The 27,456-nt window shown below is 32.1% G+C and overlaps 1 long non-coding RNA gene across 3 annotated transcripts in view; it reads left to right on the forward strand.

The window, feature by feature from the left end:
- The first annotated feature begins 7,154 nt into the window (after positions 1–7,154).
- Positions 7,155–27,456, forward strand: part of LOC146999563 (uncharacterized) — a 113,040-nt gene continuing 92,738 nt past the window's right edge. For all 3 annotated transcript variants that reach the window (XR_015038543.1, XR_015038542.1, XR_015038541.1), the window contains exon 1: positions 7,155–7,293. This is a non-coding gene — a long non-coding RNA (uncharacterized LOC146999563). The remainder of the gene's footprint in view (positions 7,294–27,456) is intronic.

Raw genomic sequence — 27,456 nt, forward strand, 5'->3', positions numbered from 1 at the left:
GACCGGTCTGTGGGGAAGATAATGATTGTTAACTCGTTCCTCTTCTATTACTCCAGATTCGAGTCATTCTTCGAACACTGCATTGTATGTCTCAAATTTATCTTTCAACATGAGCTTCTTTGTCGTGGAAATCAATCCCTTTTCAGCAACTTCTCTGTTACTTGGTAAAGCTTCTTTATCGTTGATACAAGGTAAACTGACTTCATAGCAATCATCCACCCTCTTCAGAGTCTTGTGAAAGTGATCCCACACTGCTTCTTCTAACTCTAAGTCAGTTTTACTTTCTTTGGCATCTGTAATTCCCAGTGGTTCTAGCTTCTATAAGTTTGCTATGTCACTGCTGTGAGTCAACATCGACGTTATGTTTGAAGACATGGACAAGGAGTTTCTTTCTGAAACGTTATCTTTTATCTTTCCCATGATTGTCCATCCAAGTAGCGATTCCACAGCAGTCAGCCCATTTTCTAATTTCTGAATTCTTCCGGTTAACAGAACACCTGCGACGTCAGCTCCAATAAGAACTTCTATTTTCAAATCCTTTTTTCCTACATCAGATGCATGGATATTCTTCTGTCTTAGTTCTTCTATCCATGGTCCAAGCTGTAAACTGACTACTGGTTCACAAATCTTCAACGGTTCCAACAAGATTAGTCGTCTAGAAAAATCACCTCTTAGGCTTCTAACGTTCACTTCATAGCGTTTGTGAATTTCTCTCTTTGTTGTTACTCCTCCAAAAAGTGCATGAATTAAAGATTCAGATCCAATCACGTGGCACCCTATGTCTACAGCAGTCTCTTTTAATATGTATGAACGTTGCGATCCTGTATCGATAAGTGCTCTTACTGTCTTCTGTTATTACAATTAAATATATAAAAGCTAATTGTCGTGTTTGGTTAGTGACTAGCTTTTAAACACATTGAAGAAAAGCTGGTATTCAACCAAATTTATTTTGCATATTTGTAAAGTGTTATAGCTAACAAAAGCTGTAACAGCAGGACAATATGCGAAATGTACAACACTTTCATATAGATTTAAAAACATGAATTCATGTGTCAGAATTCTTAAAAACTTCTTACAGTACATTTAAAAACATGAATTCATGTGTCAGAATTCTTAAAAACTTCTTACAGTACCATACTCAGTACTTTCATCCACGTATTATGTTCCTCAATAAGTATGTAAATGTATATGATTTTAAATTTAAAGACTAACAAAAACATGACTTTTAGTTTTCTTAATTTCAAATTATTGATTAATCCCTTGGGTACGGATTTATTTGAGAAAATATTTGCATGTGGAATGGATGTAATTTTTGGTTGCGATTCATCAACAGCTACTTCACTGTCAGGAGTATAAAGGTAACAATATTTATTATTTAGGTAATCTACTATATTTCTAATCTTTCTTATTCTGTCATCTTTATTTTCCTTTTCATTATCCGTAAAATGTAGAAAGCTTGAAATATCAAAAAACCTATCGCGTGCAATACTGCTGGCAAAAATTGGAGTACTTATTGCATATCCTTTTGAACAATACATATGCATTTTTGGCTTCTTCATCATGGCGACATCAAGATGCATAATGCAATATAAGCTTTCATTTCATCAGAACTTGCAGGAAACGACGTTTTTTTTTTTTTTTTTTTTTTTTTCACAACCTTCTTTTTTCTATCCCTTTTCTGGCATATCCATCCGTCTCTTCTACTATAGCGTCCCAAAAATCTTCGTTCAAGACTTCTTTCAAAACATCTAAAGGCGTAGGATTACCACTTAGTCTATGCAGGCTCAAAGGATTAATTCCAGATATTTCAGAAAAACTTTTTTTATCGCCTACATTTTCTTCTTCCCAAATCCATTCCTCTGATACTGGTCAGAAGACTCACTATCACTGCTCGATAGACGTCTTGTGCGTCTTCGAAACCTTGATATTATATTACAATTGTCATCATTTTCTAATTCAATGTCTTCATCACCTTTGCTTTGTATTTCATTGTAATTGTCAATTTCAGGATCACTAAATAATTCTTCTTTAGATTTTCTTAAAGTCACTTTCGCTATCACTATCATAAAATATACTCCTTGTTTTTGACATAATGGGGCAGTGTATAGCAAATAATGTTCACCGAAATATTGCAATTGCCTCTTCTATTATATCTGACACAAGCTACAATGAAATGAACAGAATTGTACCCTAACCTCAAATAACGTTTTAGACACGCCATCCGCTCCTAGGGAAAAAAAGTGAAACACGTCTCTCAGACATCAAATGTACCCAAGAGTTTACCATTTGAAAACAGAAAAATTTGCCAACTGCATATGACTTATTAAATATATAATCCCGAAAGCATTACAGCTATAATAGTTGTTTTCTCCACTGAAGATTGAGATTAGAATCTGCCCAATCTGGATTAAAAAATGAGTTTTTTTGCAGACATTCTGTAATCTATTTAATGATATTTTAAGTCCATTAAATTTCATGATAATATGTAATCTAGATTTACTTTCAGAATTATGCCAGAGAAATTTGAAAGTATTTTTAACTAATAATAAATAAATTAAGAGGAAAGAACATTAAATGACATAAATAACATTAAAATGAAGTTAATAGCTTAAGAATTGAATTACAACAATCAATGCTATTTTGGTGAATATTAAACGTTAGCCTAGATGACAGATTACTATTTTTTTATTTTACTGCAAAGTGAAAAATAAGGCATTTATTAAAAAAAAAAAAAAGAAAAAAAAAAAGAAAAAGAAAAAGAAGAAGAAGATTTTTTTGGTAAAATCCTAGTCTTCGCTACGGCTTTGTACAATTTTGAAAACTGCTGCCAACACCAAAATGACCAGTTTACTACCTAACACCTTCTTAAACAGAGACTAAGAGACAGAAAGAGGTAACTTGTTACTGCTCATCATAATGTCGCCAAATCCCATGTGTACCGTACATGGAGGTTAGAATAAACAAATATGTATTGTTAAGATAAAAAACTTCTCTGCAACAGGAATGGCTCCGTCCCAACATAGAGGGAAACAGCTGCGTATGCGCGAAATATCTGTCGCTGGAGCTCGCGAAGTTCGTAGGTCAAGTTTATCAAGAATACATAAAACGAATATCGTTTTAAATTCCTTTAAACTTTAAAGGAAAAGAAAATATTTTTGCGCGAGTAAATTAATTAATAGATTAGCTATTTTCAGCAAAAAGTACGAAAATCTGAGTATAAATTATCGTGAAAGTCAAAGAACGTTTCTTAACACATGATCCAGAATTTCCTATACACGTCGCGAAGGGGGGAATTCTCGCTGTCAGGTTCCGTCGCCAAATCCTTTGGAGAATTTTTACCTTCGCTTTCTAACGGCACTATAGCAAACTAATTTACATTACGTCTATGGAACCTTTCTTTCTTTACATAGACATTCTCACATTAGAACAGAGTACATAAGGGCTATTCTAGTCTCTTAAGGTACCGTATATTAGGATTAAACTGATTTTGTTGTATACGAGAATGGGAAGGTATTTTCTTTAGTTCAACATAACTTGCACATGCGAGTCTTGGGATTCTCAGGGTTACTGGAAATCAAACTTGCTGGAAACTTGCTTTGCCTTTCTAAAAGACAATCTGATTGGATCTGCGAAAATCTGCTTTACATCAGCTGCCCGAATGACGCTCATCCGATACATAATTTGCCAACAAAGGCTCAGCTCGAGCTTGGCGAGTAAAAATGCAACAGCACCAACGGGTTCTCTGAGGATGAAAACCCAAATAATTTAACTTAAATCAAAATTTTGAACATTGTCTAAATTTTCAGTGTATAACAGTTTTTCCTTAACAGATATTGCAAGCAAAGTAATTTAAGTAAAAAAAAAAGGAACTTTTCTGAAATCAGAAGACAGAAATTGCTTCATACACTCATTCTTTAACAGTAAAAGCTTAACTAACGGGATACTCGGAAATTGCCGAATATCTGAAAATTTCGGATAGTTGAGCGTAAAAGTGAAAGGGAGTAGCTCATAGCCGTTCTTTAGATTTTTCAGCTAAATAATGCTTTTGACATTTCGATATGTGCATGATATAAAAAATTGCCCAATGGAACTGAAAAATAATCTGCTTAGCAAGCACAGTAAAACTCTTTTTATCTCTGCAAAATATCGCAAATGTTATTGCACAATATGTGCACCTTAATTCTTCTGCACATGATATTACGCAACCAGAATCAACAGCTGCCAGTATTCGGAGAATAAATAACTAAATAAAGGAAAACTCCCCTTCGCTTCGTCAGGTTTTCACAGACATGCACGCATGTGGCATATTTTATCACTGAGCAGGACACGTAGCGCATCTGTCATACTCCTATTGATTTATAAAGAAATGTACCAATCTGGGGTGTTTTTCATTCTTATTTTGAACAGACTGCGTTAAATTTCCGGAATAGAATCATTCTTCGCTTGGGGTGGTTCTGCGATTGCTAGACCGCAGAACCTAGATACTGACTTAACATATTTAGAAATTTCGGGGAAAGTGCAGAATCGCCCACTGCTTGGCGCGTTTTTAAGAATTGCACATACTCAGTATCCATGTAACTCAGAATCGAGGAAATTTAAAATATCCTAAAATTGAACTTAAAAAGTTTAGTGGTGAAGCAAAAGATTACCTGACTTTTTTGACTCAGTTCCAGAAAGTCCACGACGACAAAAGTATCACTGATGAAAATAAAATGCATATCTGTTGCAGGCCATGGAATCCAAATCGAAGGTAGAACGCCTGGTTCTTAGTTTTCTGGTAATGGCAGCTAATTATCCCAAAACCATTGAACAACTAAGAGAGCGCTTTGGACGCGAAGATTTATTTGTGCAAATCTATGAGAGAGACTTGTTAAACTTAGTGATGAAGCTTGTTATGTAAGCGGAAGAGCAAAAATGATCTACCCTCCCTTTTTGATGAACTAGAAGGAAAATTACGAATGTTGGAAAGTCTGGGGAAAACCCAAGAAAAACATGGTGATTTTTTTACCCCCTTAAAGTGGAAAGTTGCTTATGAGAAGAAGTACTGATGGCGTGGAAAAGAAGCCGAAATCACAACTAATTGAAAATAAAGGGGTTTGATCCTTGCAACATTTAATGAATTTCTTAAAACAGGAAGTCAAGGACTAAGAGATGGTTCTATTCCCAAGAACTGGTTTCACCTCCCAACATAATCACCGGAAGAAAGACTTTCACCATGAACAGGTAAAGCAAAATGAATCCGTAACAGCACCAGCACTAGTAAGTCTGGAGAATTAGGGTAAGACTCAACCTGAGTGTCAAGGGGGGGAGGATGTTGTGAAATGAACTGAAGTCATAACTGGCGCAATGCGCTGCTGTTCATGACGTCAGCCTATGTGTCAATATTTTGAATTTTTTTTCTGTACACAGAACTGAAAAATGATCTCGGAAGAGAAAAAGACTTATGATGAAAATAAAGAAGTGTTGGCTTATTAAGATTCTTTTGTCTTTATTCATAATGCACCCAGCCTCGGGTAGAGGCAGCCCACAATTGAATGAACTGTTTTGAATACATTTTATTTACATATTTTCAGTGCCCTCCGTAACAGGCTTAATTTCTAAAATCAGAAGCTCAGAGCTCTACGGAAGACTGTCAGGAAAGTAGGAAAAAATAAAATAAAAATGAATAAATATTACAATAATATAATTAGAAATTGAAATATTAAAAAATAGTGATTAAGACAATGAATAATTAAAATGACATAATTAGCAACTGAAATTTAAAATACTTACAATTAAAATTCAATAAAAAAATGTAAAGACAAATAAAAATGTAATTAATTCTTAAATTTATGATGAATAGTCAAATAATAAAATAAAATACTAGAATTCGTGATATTAAATTAGTACCGTTTCGTCCCTTCTCATTTCATCCTCAGCTAAAAAAATGTCGTTTTGTCCGGTGCCTTTCCCCACCAATTCCGTCTGTTCCTGGATATAGCAAAGGCCTACGACCATGTATGGCTGGACGCACTCATTTACAAACTACACAACCTGGGCTTCCCAGGCTACATCACAAACATACTTAAATCCTACCTAACCGGTAAACACTTTGTCGTTCACGTCTCAAATACACTATGAACACATAGGGCAATTCTTGCTGGGGTCCCCCAGTGAAGTCGGCTTGGACCCATTTATGCAGTTATTTACGTGAACGACATTCCCACAACACTTTCAATGTATGCAGACGACACTGCAATCCTCTCACAAAGTGTGTTCATTAGCTCAGCAATACGACTACAAGACTACATAAACATACTCGAGACTTAGCTGTCAAAATGGAAGATCAATAAAAAATTAATGTAGATAAGACTTGAGCAGTAGTTACTGTAGTTAAGACTCGAGCAATCCTTTTTACCAAGAACAAATTCAATAAAACCCTGCACCTTTATGGAGAAGATATCCCATGGGCCAAGCAAGTCCTTTATCTTGGGGCGATCCATGTTCTGTCCCCCCCAAGCCCAAACGTAAAATAGCCTTCTTTTTGTCAGAAAACAGATCTTTTTTTCATCTAAGTTCTCGTACCATACTTTTGTTTTTTTTCCCCCACTGGATCATTTTGGGTGTAGACAAAGTTTTCTGATGTCCCATTTATATGATTCCCACTGACGAAAGTCTAGAATCAAGCACAGTTCATTCCATATTTCGCATAATTAATTACGTTATTATTAAAAAAAAATCCTTCCTTTTTTTTCTATAATTTGATATCTACAATTTTGACCTTGGGTTTCTAAAAATAGATTTCCAAAGTTAAAAGTGTAGACATCAAATTATAATACAAAAAGAAGAAAGAATTTCATATTCAAGGCTCTTTGCTTTTAAAATAATGGTATACCTAACCACCTTCTGTAAAGCACAATGATGGAATCCTTTTGTATGATTAGGACAAGTAACGTGTTCCATCTCATCATATTTTTAAATTTCTTCTCTCGATCCTGAAATCGAACAGGTCTCTCAAGCCATTTTCCGAAGAATAAGTATTTTCCTTCCCCTCGACAATAAATTGGAAATTGTTTAAATGTCAGATTCAACATGTTTAAAATAATCATAAATGGCAATACGATATTTCTCCTTCGTACAAGATAAACCGTGATTGTAATTACTTGCCCAAACGGCCATTTTCTTTTCTTGGTCATCCATATAATATCATGGAAGAGGAGGTTTAAAATTAAATATTCCTCGACAAGTTCCATCTTAAGTACTACATGCTAGTTCTTTAAGGAATTGTAAAAAACCTTTGAAATTAAGCAAAAGGTAGGACATTCTCCTTTATGAAGAATCCAGCTTTCTTTCCTTCAAAACAAATATATTATTTGTGGTTCTATAAAAAGACAAACTGTTATGAATTTGATTTCTAGAAACTGATAAAAAGAAGTGCACATTGCAAAGTATCCTCATTTTTTATTTTTGGTTTTTTATGAATATTATTCTAGAAATAGATGGGGTTTACTTCCACTGATAAGATCATTTCTGTGCATGTAAAAGGAAGTAGTTCTCGAGCTCTTCGGATTTTTTTCTTAACTGGCTGTGTTTCTTTTTATTCTTATTTTGAATTGTTTGTAAAAATTGGAAGAAATTCTTTAAGTTCTAATCATATGTCCCTCCCCCTTTTTTTTGCACTGTGTACATTTATACCACATATAGTCTTTGACATGATTTAAATCAAATTCATTATAAATATCACGAATACAAATTATTATACGAATATTATAAATATCAAATAGTTTTCCGGTTGCAATTTTCTAATTCTGACTATGCGTAATGTATGCTTCATGCATGTGCGCGTTGAAAGAAATGTTTAATAAAGTAAACAAATAAATATTAAGCTTTTTTTTTTTTTTTTTTTTTGTGTGTGTGTGTGTGTGTGTGTAAATTTTGATACCTTTTAGATCATACTTGTTCTTTATTTCATAAATTACGGTTTCATATTTTTAATTTTATAATTTCTGCATGCCATCTTACCAGATTTAAACTGATGATCTATAATCCGGAATTGCCGAAGTCCCGATGAGTCCGGATTAAAGACTTTTGACTGTATATCAAACTAAAACACTGGTAACGTACAGAAATAAAGGTTTAGTAGTAGACAGAAGAAAATGCAGAAATAAATATTAATAATTTATTAAATATGAAGAAATTACAAATATTCCTAAGTTACAGAAATAAAAATTTTAATATAATCAAAAAATAATAAATCAAATATGTAAATATCAATAGATGAAAGCAGATAAAAATTTAACTGAAAAAGTACTTGATTTGGCAGGTGTTTCCTTTTGATGTGTTACACACAGAGCACTGAACCAAAAGAATGTAGGTTCAGAGGTCAAAGTTCATGGGGTTTTGTGCCTACGTCATTTCGCGAAAAATCGATTCCCTCTTAATAATTGATGTTTCGTAGAAAAATTCGATTAAAAGTACTAACATAAACAGTAAAAATGTATTTTATATTTTTATTTTTTAACATAATTTTGCATTAATAAATAACAGAAATTTTTTCAAATAATAAAAGTTTTTGCAAAAGTTAAATTTGATAGATGATTGTGCAATAAAAGTGTTTCTTTTTTTAATGTGTGTCTTTAATGTAGTTTACAAATCAACTGAATGAAAAGGTAGGTATCTGAATTTTATAACTAAATCGGCAATAAATTGGATTCCACAAAGCAAATAGTACAGTGCAGCTTAACCGTTCATTGAAATAACCTTGACTTAGAAAAACATAACAGGTGCAAGATGAGACTTTTTTTTTTTTTTTTTTAAATTTTTCCGTTTCTTTACAGGTTTTCAAAAACCAACTTCTTTTGAATTTATTAGCACGGAAGCAGAATTCCCCCCCCTTCGTCTTAAAATACGAAAATAGTTTTCATGTAGGTATGCAGGAAATGTAATCCTGAATTGCATAACTGCAGGGAAACAAGATTTCTAACAATATATTTCAGGAATATATTTCGGTTATGTATTTGTTGCAAATATGATGATGCAAAAGTTTCAATATTTATATCCATTACCATTAAAAACTAACATGAGTAACAACACAGCAGAAAAATCTGAAGATAAATCTTATTCAAAGAATTATTAATTAAATTTAATTAACTTTTATTTGTTTATCTGTGAAAGAATTCTGCTCATGTTTTGTATAACAGTTTAAATTTTTTACTGATACAACGAACTCCCCAAAATCCTCTATGTAAAGAAATCAATGAAATATACTTGACATAGAAAAGTAGCAGAATATTGTTTTTTTTTTTTTAATATTTTACATTAACTTATTAGCATTTCAAAGTCTTACAAACATTTCATTTTAATATAAACTTGATTAGGAGGGATTAAAAAATTGCTTGTATGATACAGAGTGTCTGTCAGCGAGATAGCAGTAAAACTGTTGCACTCTGGTAGTTCGTCTAACGGATTTCTGCCATCTTCAAATACCTGCGAGTGCTTTTCTTATTCTAAATAATTCGTGTTAATTATTTGTGTCAATTAATTTATTTAGAAATTAATTTCTGTTTGTTAAGGCTAGATAAATATTAAGTAAATAATTTTAAAAATGTGCCCATGCAAACGATAAGTTAGAAAAAGACCATATGTTATCTACTTTGTTGTAATTATACGGGTAATTAATTTATAAGGTAATTAAACTGAAACTGGGAGCCCAGTATTAATAAATATTATTTCAATAATTATGAATTAATTTTGTAATAATTATTTAATTTTTATATCATTAATAATTTTATTTTCTAAATTTTTTTTAGTTTAGTGAAAATAGCGAATGGTTTACGGCAACTTGAAGCCCATCTCCAGTAATTAAATAATTATGATTTTAATAGTATTTAGATATCTAATAAATAATATTTTGTTCAAATAAAATAATTAAATAGCGAATGATTATATGGAAGACCAAACAGCATATGAGCCTATGCACCACGTCTGCTGACAAAGTCATGTGATCAGCACGAGGATTCATCTGCAAAGTCACATGACAGCCAAAGTATTTACATATAGGAAGAAAATATCCCTTCCCTTTTTCCTTTCTCCCTAGCGTACTGAAGGTCTAAATTAGCAACCTAAACTGTCTTCCCACTGTATGGCGCGCATCGCCCAAGTTGCCGAACGCGATTTTAGGAAGTTAGCCAAGTGCGGGTTATCTGAGTATCCCCCAGCTGTTTTTAGAATTTCAATTAACCATTAATTAAATATAGAAGATATACTGCAAAACAAATAATTATCAATTGCTTTGTCTTTGCTTTAGGAATGATTCCACAGCATCAAAAGATCTCTTCAAAATAAAAGGCATTCCAAGTAAAACGTAATTCTATTAATTTCATATACAGTCAAAAGTCGTTAATTCGGACACCCATACTATAATCCGGACCTCAAAGCTAAAAACTTTCTGCGCATGCGACGCGTTCACACATGCGCACAGGCGTTTTACGCGTGCGCGCAAGACCTTTACGACTGCGCATATGCGTGTGCGCAAGCACAGACTACATTTTCGCCTGCGCGTTTAATGTATAACGGACGGTATAAGCTAAAATTATCTATTTCAGTTAATGTTGATGATTGCATTGTTCCTTAATCTTCGAATTGGATCAGGCTTATTATTTTTTGCAGACTGTAAGAGCAATTTTATAAAAGTAAACTTGAACTTTCGATTATGTCAAATAGAATTTCCGATGCTGGAGCTCCCGAAGGATCTACGAAACAAAAGTATGTTTCGATGTCCATCAAACAAAAAGTGGAATTGCTGCAAAAAATGGATAAAGACATGAAGAAGGTGACAGAGAGGTTAGTGAAAATGAAAAAAGTTTGATTGACAAGTTAGTCGGTATTCTCGGCACAGCAATTATGGGACTTGAACAGCAGAACTTTGTAACTGAACAAGAAATTATGTCTGTTTATAGAATTAAAGAGAAAGTATTATCACATAAAACGAAGCAACTTAAAACAACTTACATTGAAAGAAATGTTTAATAAAGTAAACAAATAAATATTGAGCTTTTTTTTTTTTGTAAATTTTGATACCCTTTAGATTATAATTGTTCTTTATTTCATAAATTAAGGTTTCATATTTTTAATTTTAGAAATTCTGCATGCCATCTTATGAGATTTAAACTGATGATCTATAATCCGGAATCGCCAAAGTCCCGACAAGTTAGGATTAACGACTTTTGACTGTATATTGTGACAAATCTCTATTACTGATTACTAATAGCTTATATGTGATGAGCTAAAACAAATTTAAAATGTAATAAATTAAAAAAAAATTATACAAAATATTTAATCTATAATTTTTCTACATTAAAAAATTAAATAATATTTATTTATTCAACAGGTCATCCTATATCATATAGCAAATTATAATTATCAATTTCACATGCCTTGCTGTCAATAACATCCATTTCATGAAAATTAAAATCACTTCAAACTGAATATGCGACTTCTTTGGAAGTAAATCAAGTCAGTGTTTCATCTCGCACGCTTTCTCCACTTCCCTCAAAGAAGTAAAGGTTTAGTTTATCAGATGAATTAATTTTTCCCATAATGTGGTCAGAAATTCAATTTACAAGATCTGACGAAGCTAAATGGGATTTAATTTGTAAAAGCTAAAATAAGTTTGCTCATATTCTACAAGTATTTGTTACACTAAAACAAAAATTTATGCAAATAAAGAACAAAAAGAATTTTTTAAAATATTATTTTTCATGTGATGGTAAATATCTCTACAGAATTCAAACAGTAATTTCGTTAACTTCAAAGAAATAAAATTAAATTTTAAATAAATCACAAAAACTACAGCAACACAATACAAATAAATTTCAATATGTAAAAAAACCACTCTTACTTATCAATTAAATGCCGTGCTATATTTAATTGGCCCAAAGCTGGTTTGCAATGATCTGTCATATACAGTCAAAAGTCGTTAATTCGGACCTCAAAGCTACAACCTTTCTGCGCATGCGTAAGACCTTTACCGCTACGAATTTGCGTGTGCGCAAAATACGTTTATGAATGCGCGTTTAATGTATAACGGACAGGATAAGCTAAGCTAAAATTATCTAATTATCTACAGTTAATGTTGCAGATTGCGTTGTTCCTTAATCTTCGAATTGGATCCGGATTATTATTTTTTGCAGACTGTTAGAGCAATTTTATAAAAGTCAGCTTGAACTTTCGATTATGTCAAATAGAATTTTCGATATATATTTACTAATATGTAAAGGAGATACAAAGCGAAAGTATCTTTCGGAGCCCATTACACAAAAAGTGGAATTGCTGCAAAAAATGGATAAAGGCATATATTTTGTTTATCTAAACTTTAACGCTTGTTTATCTAAACTTTAACGTTTGTTTATCTAAGCTTTGTTTATCTTTTAATGCCCTGGCTTCACTATCCTTATCTTAAGGGCAGATGTTTTTATTTTATTTGGCTTATAATTGCTTACTCAATGTAGTATTTCATCTCGATGTACTTCATCTTTGATATGATTTAAATCAAATGCCTCGTCATTATAATTCGCTTCCGATAGCGAAGAAAGTGACACAGGTTATTGAAAACGAAAAAATTTCGATTGAAAAATTAGTCGGTATTCTCGACACAGCAATTATAGGACGTGAACAGCGGAACTTTGTAACTGAACAAGAAATTATGTCTGTTTATAGAATTAAAGAGAATGTATTATCACATAAAAAACGAATCAACTTAAACAACTTACATTGAAAGAAATGTTTAATAAAGTAAACAAATAAATATTAAGCTTTTTTTTGTAAATTTTGATACCCTTTAGATCATAATTGTTCTTTATTTCGTAAATTACGGTTTTATATTTTTAATTTTATAATTTCTGCATGCCATTTTACCAGATTTAAACTGATGATCTATAATCCGGAAAAATCAATAATCCGGAATCGCCGAAGTCCCGACGAGTTCATATTAACGACTTTTGACTGTAATATATTCATAAGTTCACACACACAAAAAAAAAAAAAAAAAAAAAAAAAAAAAAAAAAAAAAGATGTATATCCTAAAACAAAAGTAAAAGAAGATACATTTGAATTTAAAATATGTCGAGATATTTGTAATCGCATTCTTATTAGTTAGAAAGAAGTACAGTCAAAAGTCTTTAATCCAGACCTCAAAGCTACAAACTTTCTGCACATGCGTAAAAGCATATTGCATTTCGCGGCGCGCAATGAACTGGAAGTTAATCTGTCAGCACTATCCTCATCTTCAGGGCGGATGTTTTTATTTTATTCACGTTATAATTCCTTACTAAATGTAGTATTTCATCTCAATGTACTCTGTTTTTGATATGATTTAAATCAAATTCCTCGTCATTATAAATATCAGGAATACACAAATAGTTTTCTGGTTGCAATTTTCTAATTTCGACTATGCATAGCATATGCTTTATGCATGCACGTGTTGAAAGAAATGTTTAATAAAGTAAACATAAATTACAGTTTCATATTTTTAATTTTATAATTTCTGCATGCCATCTTACCAGGTTTAAACTGATGATCTATAATTTGGAATCGCCAAAGTCCCGACGAGTCCGGATTAAAGACTTTTGACTGTATAGCTTTCTGTAATGTCTGAAGCATTAGCTTTCGGTCAGGTCTGAATTATTCTGAAACTTAATCTCATTCTTTATGTTATTTTGATTGGTTGTTTATTGTGTCCTGTTTATGATTTGTTAAACCATGATCTGTTGTAAAGTTATACAGTCAAAAGTCGTTAATCCGGACTCGTCGGGACTTCGGCGATTCCGGATTATAGATCATCAGTTTAAATCTCGTAAGATGGCATGCAGAAATTCCAAAATTAAAAATATGAAACCGTAATTTATGAAATAAAGAACAATTATGATCTAAAGGGTATCAAAATTTGCAAAAAGAAAAAGCTTAATATTTATTTGTTTACTTTATTAAACATTTCTTTCAATGTAAGTTGTTTAAGTTTTGCTTCGTTTCATGTGATAATACTTTCTCTTTAATTCTATTAAACAGACATAATTTCTTGTTCAGTTACAAAGTTCCGCCGTTCAAGTCCTATAATTGCTGTGTCAAGAACACCGACTAATTTGTTAATCGAAATTTTTTTGTTTTCAATAACCTGTGTCACTTTTCTTCGCTATCCGAAGGGAATTATAATGAGGAGGAACTTGTTTTAAATCATATCAAAGACGGAGCATATCGAGATGAAATACTACATTTGGTAAGGAATTATAAGCCAAATAAAATAAAAACATCTGCGCTGAAGATAAGGATAGTGCTGACAAATCAACTTCCAATTCATTACGCGCCCGCCGCGGAGCAGCGTGAAAATGATAAACAGATTTCGGATTTCAAAACATACTTTCGCTTTAGATCCTTTACATATTAACAAATATATATCGGAAATTCTATTTGATATAATCGAAAGTTTAAGCTTACTTTTATAAAATTGCTCTTACAGTCTGCAAAAAATAATAAGCCGGATGCAATTCGAAAATTAAGGAACAACGCAATCATCAACATTAACTGAAATAGATAATTATTTAGCTTATATGTCCATTATACATAAAATGCGCACGCGAAAACGTATTCTGCACTTGCGCACACTCATATGCGCAGTTGTAAAAGGTCTTATGCGCACGCGTGAACGCCTCTGCGCATGTGTCAACGCGGCGCATGCGCAGAAAGTTTTTAGTTTTGAGGTCCGGATTATAGATCATTCCGAATTATGGGTGTCCGAATTAACGACTTTTGACTGTATATATAACCTCTGTAAACCTTTTCACTCTCTGCTTATTTCTCTGCATATTAATAAATGTTTCTCGAACCACAGCATTTTCGGTGTTCAACAGGAGAGCGTGGTTCGTCAAAAATTAAAATCCGCCGATCTTTTTTTCATCGAACCTTCTATGCCAGTGTCTTAATTTATCATTTGCGTGATTTTATTTAGGTTTTTCATGAATGATGGATTTTTCAAGCGGAAATGAAAGGTGCTTGGTGTTGCGCCATTTGATGGGATTAATAACTTTACTTTTTGATGTCGAAGAGCTCAAGCAGTATTTACTGCAAAGGAATTGGATACATTTTTGGAAACAGAAGCAACTGCGGACAGAACTGCAGATGTTTTGAAATAAAAAAAAAGGCTTACGCCTTAATTCTTGCGCTTTTAACTCTTTTAGGGGCGGTATATAAAATAATTCAAATTGTGGTAAAATTTTGCATGAACTATAACTTGTGGACACAAAATTGAGAATTTAAAAAAATCTAGAGCGAAATCCTAAATTTTGAGAGCCGGTATATATTTTATACCAGCGCCCCTATAAGACATTTTATCCCAGGTAGCTGGCAACTGTTAATTTTTGTTTTTTAAAATTAATTTTGCATACATCTGTAGAGATGAGTGCTTGAATATAGTTACGTAAGACAAAAACTTTTAAAATTTCCGTAGAAATTTTAACTTTTAAAAATGAAATTTATGTTTTTATGCACTTCGATGATGCAAGCCAGCTGAACATACTTATGTAAAATAGGGGTAAAATGCTTTTGAACTTGATTTAAATTCAATATCATTATTTTATAAAAAAAATTTAGCAAATGCGACACTGCATGCGTAAATCGTATCATGCAGTAACTGAACTAGTATAATATTACAAGGATATATAACAGTCGGAAAATTTTAAAAATTAAGAACGAAACTCTACGACTCAGATGAGAAAGGACATTGCAATTTTGAAGTCATATTTTACGCTTTAGATAATATGTAAAAAAAACATGGTTCATGCTATGATACAAAGAATCGTCCCCCCTACGCACACACACTTTAGATTATCGAGGACCGTAAGCCAGATTTGTATTTTTTTGTAAATATCTGTTGTAATATTTTTTTGTTCAAGAAGAAACACCGTTAAACAAATTTATTATTTTATACACCTCAAAGCTCTTATTTCGATTTTCAACCCCTTTGACCTCCTAGGGGCACCTTTTCAACTTTTGGATAAATTCTAGTTTGCATCCAAAACTATTTGTAACTTAACCCTAAATTTTTCTTGCGTTCCCTAGTCTTTCATCTGAAATTAACAAAGATGATAAGAATAAAAGCATGCTTTCAAATCCCCAGTTTTTGTGATTACACTAAGAGATGAACTTTCATTGCACTTCCATTTCCCATATTTTTAAGTAAGCTTTCTCTTTGTGTGATTTTATCACACCACACAAAGGAAAGAAGGCGTGGTTGATCTTTACAATATGGTAACTGGTAGTTTGGCGACATTTTGGAGGCGATAAAGGTTACTACCTGGGACTTTGGTAATAATGTGAGCAGTACTCAGTTCTGATTACGCATTATTTTGTGTGGGGGAAATGAGAGATCATGGGATATGTCATGTGATATTAATGTACGAATTACGGTTCTTTAATCGGAAAAGGGGGGAATTTGGACAAGTATCTGTGGATGTATATTATTTTGTATTAAGCTTCATTGTGTGTTGTGCGAACTAGGGTTAAATAATTTTGGGATTGTATAGCGCTGTCTAAAGTGAATTGTAGATGTGATAAAGAGAATTTTTCTTTTATCAAATTCTATCAAATTCGGAAAAAAAATCGTTCAGTAATTTTATTGAATCCATAATAAAAGTGTATCCACCATGTAAGGAAGATTCGGAAGAAGATTAAGTTAGTTAGACTTTGTTAAGAATGTGAGTAGTATTCAGTTCTGATTACGCATTATTTTGTGTGAGGGAAAGAGAGATCATGGGACATGTCATGTGATATTAATGGACGAATTACTGTTCTTTAATCGGGAAAAAATCTGGCAATTTTTTATTTGGCTTTATTCTGTGTTGTGTGAAATAGTGTTTGTGAATTTTTGGATCCCATGGCCGTAACTAAAGTGAATTCGAAATGGGTATTTAGTGGTATTGAAAAGGATAGTAATAAATGTTTTTTAAGGTTGTGCGAGAGAGAAATAAAGATGTTTTATTATGTTATTTATTTTACCTGGTATCTTGCTTTGAAAGATAAGTATGATTTTAAAGATTCTAAAACAGAAGGAAGAAAAGTGTATCCGCCACGTAATCAAGATTCTGAAGAAGATTAGGTAAGTTAGTATTTTTAATTATTTGAGGATATTATTTTTATGCATTGTTGTAAATGTAAGGTGGAAAGGAATTTGGTATTATTGGGAAAATTGTTATTAGCAATGATTTAGTTTAAAGTAATTAGGATTGTAAGGTAATTTTTATTAATTGAATGTATGTGCTCATTTATATTTTAAGTAGTGTTTTTGAATTTAATTATATTTTAATGAAATGATAGTTATTTTGTGAATTTTATGTTTGTAGGAATTTGGTATACATTTAAATTGAAATAAACGTGTATGGAAATAATTTAAATATTTGATATTAAGTATTTGTAATGCTTGCGGTATGAATTCGTTGGTGACGTGTATAATGTAATAGATGATTTAGAGGTAAAAGTTTTTGGATATTCTATTTATTTTATATGTGGAAATGTTGATATTTGTAAAGGGTAAATACTTTTTCGCGATCATGTAATTTCATATATGTTCTTTTTACCGGGTTTAAAGATTGAGAAAATTGTCATGTATTTTCGTGAAATTTTTTTAATTTATGAGAAAAAAGCAGTGTACATGGATATAGTGAAGAGTGTGCGCAATGCCATTTTTGTGCAATTCTGGGATGTTTTTTTAAGTAAAAATAAGTCGACGCGTACATGGTTTAGTGATATTTTAATGAAATGATAGTTATTTTGTGAATTTTATGCTTGTAGGAATTTGGTATACGTTTAAGTTGAAATAAACGTGTATGGAAATAATTTAAATATTTGATACTAAGTATTTGTAATGCTTGCGGTATGAATTTGTTGGTGACGTGTATAATGATTTGGAGGTAAAAGTTTTTGGATATTTTATTTATTTTATATGTGGAAATGTTCATATTTGGAAAGGTTAAATACTTTTTCGCGATCAGGTAATTTCATATATGTTCTTTTTACCGGGTTTAAAGATGCAATGCCATTTTTGTGCAATTCTGGGATGTTTTTTTAAGTAAAAATAAGTCGACGTGTACATGGTTTAGTGATATTTTAATTAAATGATAGTTATTTTGTGAATTTTATGTTTGTACGAATTTGGTATACGTTTAAGTTGAAGTAAACGTGCATGGAAATAATTTAAATATTTGATATTAAGTATTTGTAATGCTTGCGGTATGAATTTGTTGGTGACGTGTATAATGATTTGGAGGTAAAAGTTTTTGGATATTTTATTTATTTTATATGTGGAAATGTTCATATTTGGAAAGGTTAAATACTTTTTCGCGATCAGGTAATTTCATATATGTTCTTTTTACCGGGTTCAAAGATGCAATGCCATTTTTGTGCAATTCTGGGATGTTTTTTTAAGTAAAAATAAGTCGACGTGTACATGGTTTAGTGATATTTTAATTAAATGATAGTTATTTTGTGAATTTTATGTTTGTAGGAATTTGGTATACGTTTAAGTTGAAGTAAACGTGGATGGAAATAATTTAAATATTTGATATTAAGTATTTGTAATGCTTGCGGTATGAATTTGTTGGTGACGTGTATAATGATTTGGAGGTAAAAGTTTTTGGATATTTTATTTATTTTATATGTGGAAATGTTCATATTTGTAAAGGGTAAATACTTTTTCGCGATCAGGTAATTTCATATATGTTCTTTTTACCGGGTTTAAAGATTGAGAAAACTGTCATGTATTTTCGTGAAATTTTTGTAATTTATGAGAAAAAAGCAGTGTACATGGATATAGTGAAGAGTGTGCGCAATGCCATTTTTGTGCAATTCTGGGATATTTTTTTAAGTAAAAATAAATCGGCGTGTACATGGTTTATGTGTATGTGTTATTTTGAAAAATGCGTAAGGAGGATGGTATTGTGCAGTTTTTTCTAATTTTGCAGCGAATATTTGTCATGATTAAACAGGTTTGTTAGATAAAATTTCTAGCATAAGTGTAATTCGGCTAGTAGATTGTTGGAAGAAGTGTTCAGGAGATAAAAAGAAAAGAAACATGTCTTTACTTCGTGAAGACAAAATGGCGGCGGGGAAAAAAAAATAGAGGGTTGCTGTAGGAGAGTTGGTCGCCAAAAAATCGCCAAGTTACCATAATGTAAAGATCAACCGAAGGCGTGACTCCCAAATGACAAATCAGTTGTCAATCATCTTCTCTCATTTTCATTGGATTCTAGGATTTTGGAAAACACTAAGCAACGGGTGTCTTTTGGGGGCTAACGTGCCACATTTAACACCTACAATGGTGTAAAATTTTGACCCCAGATGGCAATTTTGAATTCAATGAGTCTTTCTCTTGGGAAAGCGTGAAGTTCTGAAGTTAAAATTTTAGCTAAATAGAGACAAATGAAACTCAAGCGGAGGGGGAAAAAAAAAAGAATAAAAAGAAACAAATATACTTGTATTTAGTCCTAATGCAGAGTTAGTAAACTTCCCATCCCTTCATGAACATAATACTGAATTTAAAAGCACTTTGTAAGTTAATCATAAACAAATTATTACATCATAAATTATTATAATGTAAAGAAATGCTGTCATCTCACAGAGTAAAAAAGAAGGAGAAGCCTGGTGCTGCCATCTACTGACAAGGTACCTTCAGTAGGGACGTATACATAATCTTTTAAATATCAGTTCCGATTGAAATGCAGTAAATATTAAAAGGTTCAGCATGTGTATGTCATATATTTACAGATTTTAAATTTTTCCTTTCCCTCCAATAGATATTAATCTTCAAACATGATACCTTGGAACAAGGTATATTAATTTCATAACTGCAAAATATTGAGCATTCATAGGATGGTGTTGCCTTTTAGAATTGAAAGGAAACATTAGAAAGTTACGATTATAGCTTTTGGTGTAGAGAAATTAGCAAATTTTTCGGAGGTTAAAAAATTGACAAACAACCGGTATATATTATACATCTGTCGATGCCCTTTAAAGGGTTACGTGATAATATTATTGCTTCTCTTCAACGTGAAGACACAGCATGTATAATATGGGAGAAACTGCAAGCTACGTTTAATGCTAAAGGAACAGTGAGTCAAATTTTAACGTGTAAACGTTTAGCTACCATAAGAAAATCTAAAGATGTGTCAATGAGACAATATAATGAACTTGGTTAGTAATCTATGCATCTCAGGATCTGAAGTAAGTGACTTTGATGTTATTACTTACATTTTAATGTCATTGCCAAAGGAATATGAAAATGTTAAGGCATCACTAGAAAATCAACCAAGTGATAATTTGAGTTTGGATTTTTTACAAGCAGACTTATTGATTCTGAATCTCACGTTTGATTATAAAAGTGAAAATAAGTATTCTAAACCAAATATGGACAACTCTGTTTTTATTAGTGCTCGTAAAGAACTGTTTGTACTTATGGTAAAAGAAAAGGACATTCTATTAAATTCTGCAGAAAAAAGAACTGCGTCTGTCATAGCTGTAGGAAAACTGGACATTTCAAAAGTGAATGTTTTGATAATTCTAAAAAGCAGGCAAATTCAAATAGTAATAAGTATGCATCAATTGTAATATCTTTTATGGTTGGAAATCTTGTGCAAGATCAACTTATTATTGATTCTGGTGCAACTTCTCATGGCTCTAGTGTTGAACTGGGTGCCCCTTCCATAAGTGATACTCTTATTATTATTATTATTTTTATATTGGCAATGAAACCTCTTTTCTGGTTACCATGATAGTTTGTTTTAACTTCCTGATTTTTTTAATGAAAATAAATTAGTGTGCAATGCCTAGTTTGTGCAATTCTGGGATGTTTTTTTTAAGTGAAAACAGATTGATGTGTACATGGACATATAGTCTATGCATTCCTTTTGCATAAAGCCAGGAGCAACAAGCCTGGCTTTGTAAGTTCCATCTCGTTTTTTACGCCGAACCAATTTGCAGGAAATGGCTCTTTTATCAGGGGGTAAACTTTGTAGATCCCAGATGACGTTATCTTGCATAGATTTCATTTCCTCGTACATAGCTCTTTTCCATAGTTCTTGTTCAACTTGTGGTAGACTTAAAATATTTTCAAATGTCACAGTGTCTTGTTGTACAAACATTACTTAGTAAGTCTCAGGATTAGGTTACCTAACTGGTTGTTTCTTTTCTCTTGTAGATTTCCTTTGTTCCTCCTTATTTGCAGCATTTAATTCGCCGTTATCAATGTCTGAAATTGACTTGCCTTCATTTTTAATGTCACCATTGGAATTTTCACTCAAATCAGAACTATCGAGAAGGTATTTTTGATTTTCTACTTTCTTCTTCTCTTCATTAAATTGAACGATACTATTCGGTTTCGAGGGCCGTAAAATATCGCCAAACTATTGTTGATGCCAGTGCTGCCAAAACTAATTGCGGCAACCCTAACGCAAGAAAGGAAGTATAATAGTAAATATCTATCTAAATATTGATGTTTTAATTTAGATGAAAAGTTAATTTCATATAATATTTCGCTACCGAGTTATTGCTAAACCATAATGTCATCTCGTTGGTTGTTCAAACATAATTTTCCATGATGAATGATGCCTTTTCTTTGAAAACACTTTCTGCACTTTGCAGAATCGCCCACTTATTTCTTTGCCGCTTTTTACAAGGGTAAAAACAATTGGAATTTTGTCAATTTTCTTTTACTTTTTAAGTGACAATAGGTCGATGTGTACATATATAAAGTCAAGGGTGTGCGTGGTGCCATTTTTGTGCAATTCTGGGATTTTTTTTTTTAAGTGAAAATAAGTCAATGTGTAGATGGATACCGAGTATGTGCAATTCTTAAAAACGTGTCAAGCAGTGATTCTGCACTTTACCCAAAATTCTATCGCAGACTTTTCATCATAGGCAATTCCTAAATTGTTAGATCCATAGGATATCAAAAAAGGAATTAAAAATTAAACTAGTCTTTCAATGGCATCTTAAGAAATACAGAACTATATAAACTTACGCAATCTGAAATCAGCTCATACGCGAGATTTGGCACGCTGGTAAAAGGGCGTGTTTACTAGATTTGGCACTTTCGCGCATACATTTTCGCTGTAATTTTTTTACGGCCCTCGAAACCGAATACAGTCAAAAGTCGTTAATTCGGACACCCATAATTCGGAATGATCTATAATCCGGACCTCAAAACTAAAAACTTTCTGCGCATGCGCCGCGTTGACACATGCGCATAGGCGTTTACGCGAGCGCGTAAGACCTTTTACGACTTCACATATGAGTGTGCGCAAGTGCAGAATACGTTTTCGCGTTCGCGTTTTATGTATAATGGACGTATAAGCTAAAATTATCTAATTATCTATTTCAGTTAATGTTGACGATTGCGTTGTTCCTTAATTTTCGAATTGGATCCGGCTTATTATTTTTTGCAGACTGTAAGAGCAATTTTATAAAAGTAAGCTTAAACTTTCGATTATATCAAATAGAATTTCCGATATATATTTGTTAATATGTAAAGGATCTAAAGCGAAAGTATGTTTTGAAATTCGAAATCTGTTTATCAATTTCACGCTGCTCGGCGGGGGGAACGCGCCGGCGGGCACATAATGAATTGGAAGTTGATCTGTCAACACTATCCTTATCTTCAGTGCAGATGTTTTTATTTTATTTGGCTTATAATTGAAGATCAGATGTTTTTATTTTATTTGGCTTATAATTCCTTACCAAATGTAGTATTTCATCTCGATATGCTCCGTCTTTGATATGATTTAAAACAAGTTCCTCGTCATTATAATTCGCTTCCGATAGCGAAGAAAAGTGACAGAGGTTATTGAAAACGAAAAAATTTCGATTGACAAATTAGTCGGTGTTCTTGACACAGCAATTATAGGACTTGAACAGCGGAACTTTGTAACTGAACAAGAAATTATGTCTGTTTAATAGAATTAAAGAGAAAGTATTATCACATGAAACGAAGCAAAACTTAAACAACTTACATTGAAAGAAATGTTTATTTAAGTAAACAAATAAATATTAAGTTTTTTCTTTTTGCAAATTTTGATACCCTTTGGATCATAACTGTTCTTTATTTCATAAATTACGGTTTCATATTTTTAATTTTAGAATTTCTGCATGCCATCTTACGAGATTTAAACTGATGATCTATAATCCGGAAAAATCGATAATCCGGAATCGCCGAAGTCCCGGCGAGTCCGGATTAACGACTTTTGACTGTAGTACCAATTGAACTTTTCTGGAAACAATAATGTGTCTTATTTCTGGAATCATTAAACGAACCTACAAATATCATCCTGACAAATTTTTCATTTAGTTTTTTTCTTTGGGATGGTGGCACAAGAGTATAAGCATCACAGCCAAATACATGCAGCATGTTTGCTAAATCAAGACTTTCAATGTACTTCAGAAAATAAGGAACACGATTGTCAATTAAATTATTTGGGAGTCGATTATTTATATAAGCAGGGGTTAAATACTGCTTCACCCCTAAGGGATTTTTTAAAATTTGCCTCAAGTATCATTGCTCTAGCTTTTTCCAGTACAGTTATATTTGCTCTTTTACACTGTTTAGAAAAGGTGTATACTGAGGTGCAGGATCTATTTTTACACCTGCTCATTTAGCAACTTCATAAAGTTCAAGTTCATCAGCAATGTCACTTTTCTTCTGAGCAGTCTTATTTTCATAAATCGCGAGTAGTGATCTATTATAGGCATGAAATACCTATGGAGTGTTTGAGGTTCTATTGAACCACATAGAGTCAAAAGTCTTTAATCCGGACTCATCGGGACTTTGGCGATTCCGGATTATAGATAAGATGGCATGCAGAAATTCTAAAATTAAAAATATGAAACCTTAATTTATGAAATAAAGAACAATTATAATCTAAAAGGTATCAAAATTTACAAAAAAAAAAAAAAAAAAAAAGCTCAATGTTTATTTGTTTACTTTATTAAACATTTCTTTCAATGTAAGTTGTTTTAAGTTGCTTCGTTTTATGTGATAATACTTTCTCTTTAATTCTATAAACACAATTTCTTGTTCAGTTACAAAGTTCCGCTGTTCAAGTCCCGTTAATTGTTGTGCCGAGAACGCCGACTAACTTGTCAATCGAAATTTTTTCGTTTTCACTAACCTCTCTGTCACATTCTTCATGTCTTTATCCATTTTTTGCAGCAATTCCACTTTTTGTTTGATGTACATCGAAACATACTTTCATTTTGTACGATCCTTTCGGAGCTCCAGAATCGGAAATTCTATTTGACATAATCGAAAGTTCAAGTTTACTTTTATAAAAGTGCTCTTACAGTCTGCAAAAAATAATAAGCCGGATCCAATTCGAAGATTAAGGAACAACGCAATCATCAACATTAACTGAAATAGATAATTAGATAATTTTAGATTCTACCATCTGTTACAGATAAAACGCGCACGCGAAAACGTATTCTGTGCCTGCGAACACGCACATGCGCAGTGGTAAAAGGTCTTACGCGCATGCGTGAATGCCTATGCGCATGTGTCAACGCGGCGCATGCGCAGAAAGTTTTTAGCTTTGAGGTCCGGATTAACGACTTTTAACTGTATATCAGTGTGTATAGTTATAAGCAGTTTGAATTCTTGGCTAATCTTTGGAATTTGGTAACAGGTAGCTTGGCGACATTTTAGTAAGGCGTTACAGGTTACTAGCTAGGACTTTAGCAATAGTCTGAGAAGTACACAGTTCTAATCACAGATTATTTTGTCTCAGATAAATGAGAGATTATGAGACATGTCTTGTGACATTTACAGACGAATCACAGTTCTTTAATGCAAAAAGGGAGGAAATTTGCAAAAATATCTGCAGTACTTCATACCATTTTGTATGTTCAGCTTCATTCCATCTTGTATCTTGTGTGAAAGCGTTGCTTAATATTTGGATCCCATGGCCCTCTAAAGTAAATTCCAAATTTTTATTGCATTTATGTGATCATCCAAAAGAGTTGCTTGAATAGTGTACGAGTGTACGGAGTATGGTAAGTTACTAATTTTAAAAAATTTTTATGCATTGTTCTAAATATAAGCAATAAATAAATTTCATGTTTAAAAATCATGCTCAAACCTGCTGCTTCAATATTTTTGACAGAAATTGCCCTAAACGAAAATAGATTTATGTGTACATGGACAAATTTAAGGCAGTGCGCAATGCCTCATTTGTGCAATTCTAGGATGTTTTTTTAAGTGAAAACAAATCGATGTATAAATGGACACAGAGGTTGTGCAATTCTTTGACTTCTTATTTTGGTTTTGTGTAGCGGCCATCTTGAAATTGTGCCTTCCTGGCGCCGATCTTGGTGTCAAAAAACAAGGGGCACCCAATTCAGATCAAGATAAGATATACAAATGTCATTTTATTCTCTTTCACATAACAAGTTAAATAAGACATAAAAGCGTAAACAGCCTTTAACTTAATATAACATATCGATGAAATTTTTCTCACATTCCCGACTTTAATTCAGACTGATCATTTTATTAGAACATCTGAAATATAACTTAAAATTAATAATTTCAGATTTCTATTGCTTTTGCACAGCTGTGCAGATTTTACAACAATTACAGTTGAAAAATAGAATAAGCTGTGCTTTAATGCACTAGTATATTTTTAACAATTTTATGTCGAATTAAAACAAAACAAACAAACAAAAAAAAAAAAAAAAAAACCTATTAAAATATATTATACCTCTAATCTTAGGAAGTCGGTGAGAATCTGCGTCAATTTGTCGTGCAAATTCTGTTGGGTAAATTTCACTTTGCGCATATAAATAAAATGAACGGCTTCTTGAAATTTCGTAATGTTTGTTGGATCACCGTCGGAGTTTTCCTTTGAGTCTTCGACAAAATGATGTCGGTAAATTCCTATTAAAAAAAAAAAAAAAATCTTTATAAACATCTTTTCAACTTCTTTATAAAGTAACATTACATGTACAATTTGTAATATTTTCCTTTCATACTACCAAAAAAGGGAATATAATTTCCCCTCATTTTAATTTCAGCAAATTCTACATATAAAACGAGTAATAGAAATGAATCAAATAAAATTATAAAGCTGAATGCTTACCTTCGCAGAAGGAACCACGACAAAAATTTTTAAAACTGTAATTGCACATCGCTCCAAATTTTACTTTGCGTCTCCCTAATTCCGCATCCGCATTCAACAGACAACGTGGTTAAACCACTCCTTGGGTTAAACCAAGGAGGTTAGAATAGAAGGAGGGAAGGTTCAACTCAAACGGACGGTGAAGCTTGGCGGCCATCTTCCTGTTATCACCATGACTTGTGCAAGGAAGTCTGTCATTGCAACATTTTTTTCTTTTCTTTTTGAAGCATGTCAGCTTGTATTGCATATTAATGCACAAATAGATTCTCGAAAAATATTCCGGGCACTATTTTTCACACGTAAGTATTAATTTTCTTTTTTTATGTAATATGACAACTATGTCAAAAATATCACAATGTTATGTAGTTTTCTTTCCAGATGTGAAAAAAAAGGACTTAAAATAGGTTATTTAATATAACTATAATCAAAATATATTAAATACATTTTAATGTTTCTGTTTATAGCTGGTATCTTCGTTCCTTAAGACACAATGCTATATGGTAGGATTTAAATTGTATAATTTGAACGTTTTAGTAAATTCGTTTTATAACTTTCATGAAAAGTAAGAAATCAGTTGTTACTATTTTTATTAATTGTAAAGGTGTTAAATAAAGCAATGCTTTTCTTTATATATTAATTATTATTCATTTTTTTAAGTTAAGATAAACTGTTCTGTTGTTAAAATTTTTTTGTATAAACTTACAAATTTCTGCGCAGTGTAGTGATAAAATTAAGTAAAATTTTTACACAATTGAACATGTGGAAAGATGTACCCAAAAACTTATATAGGTGTATTTCTGTAATTCATCTTAATTAAAGACAGTTTCTTTGAGATTTAATAAATATGAAATGCGCATAAACTGAAATCAATGAATTCACATAAATCTGTTTTATTTTATTAAGATTTATTTTCTAACCTAAGCAAATTCGTGAAATATGCAGAAACATCATTTTTTAAAGGCTTTAATGTTATGCGCATGCATTTAGATTTCGAACTATTTCTTAATAATTTGCTGTACATAGTAAATTATGGATATCATCTTTATTACTTTAAAACAAAAATTCAACAATAGCGAGGGATTTCATTATAAATTTAACATATCTTTACTGGAAAATAAATGCACGGAACAGCTTAGAAACACGTACATGTCACTGCCGTAATGCAATGTTTTGAAGTCACAAACATGGACGCCGCTTGTTCGGCGGAGTTTCATTCCCCGATAGTGGAGGAAACTGCGAACCCTCCCTCCTTCTATTCTAACCTCCTTGGGTTAAA

Source organism: Stegodyphus dumicola, chromosome 1, assembly GCF_044657685.1.
Source record: "Stegodyphus dumicola isolate Sdum_Otavi_A_Nest chromosome 1, ASM4465768v1".
Lineage (NCBI taxonomy): Eukaryota > Metazoa > Arthropoda > Arachnida > Araneae > Eresidae > Stegodyphus > Stegodyphus dumicola.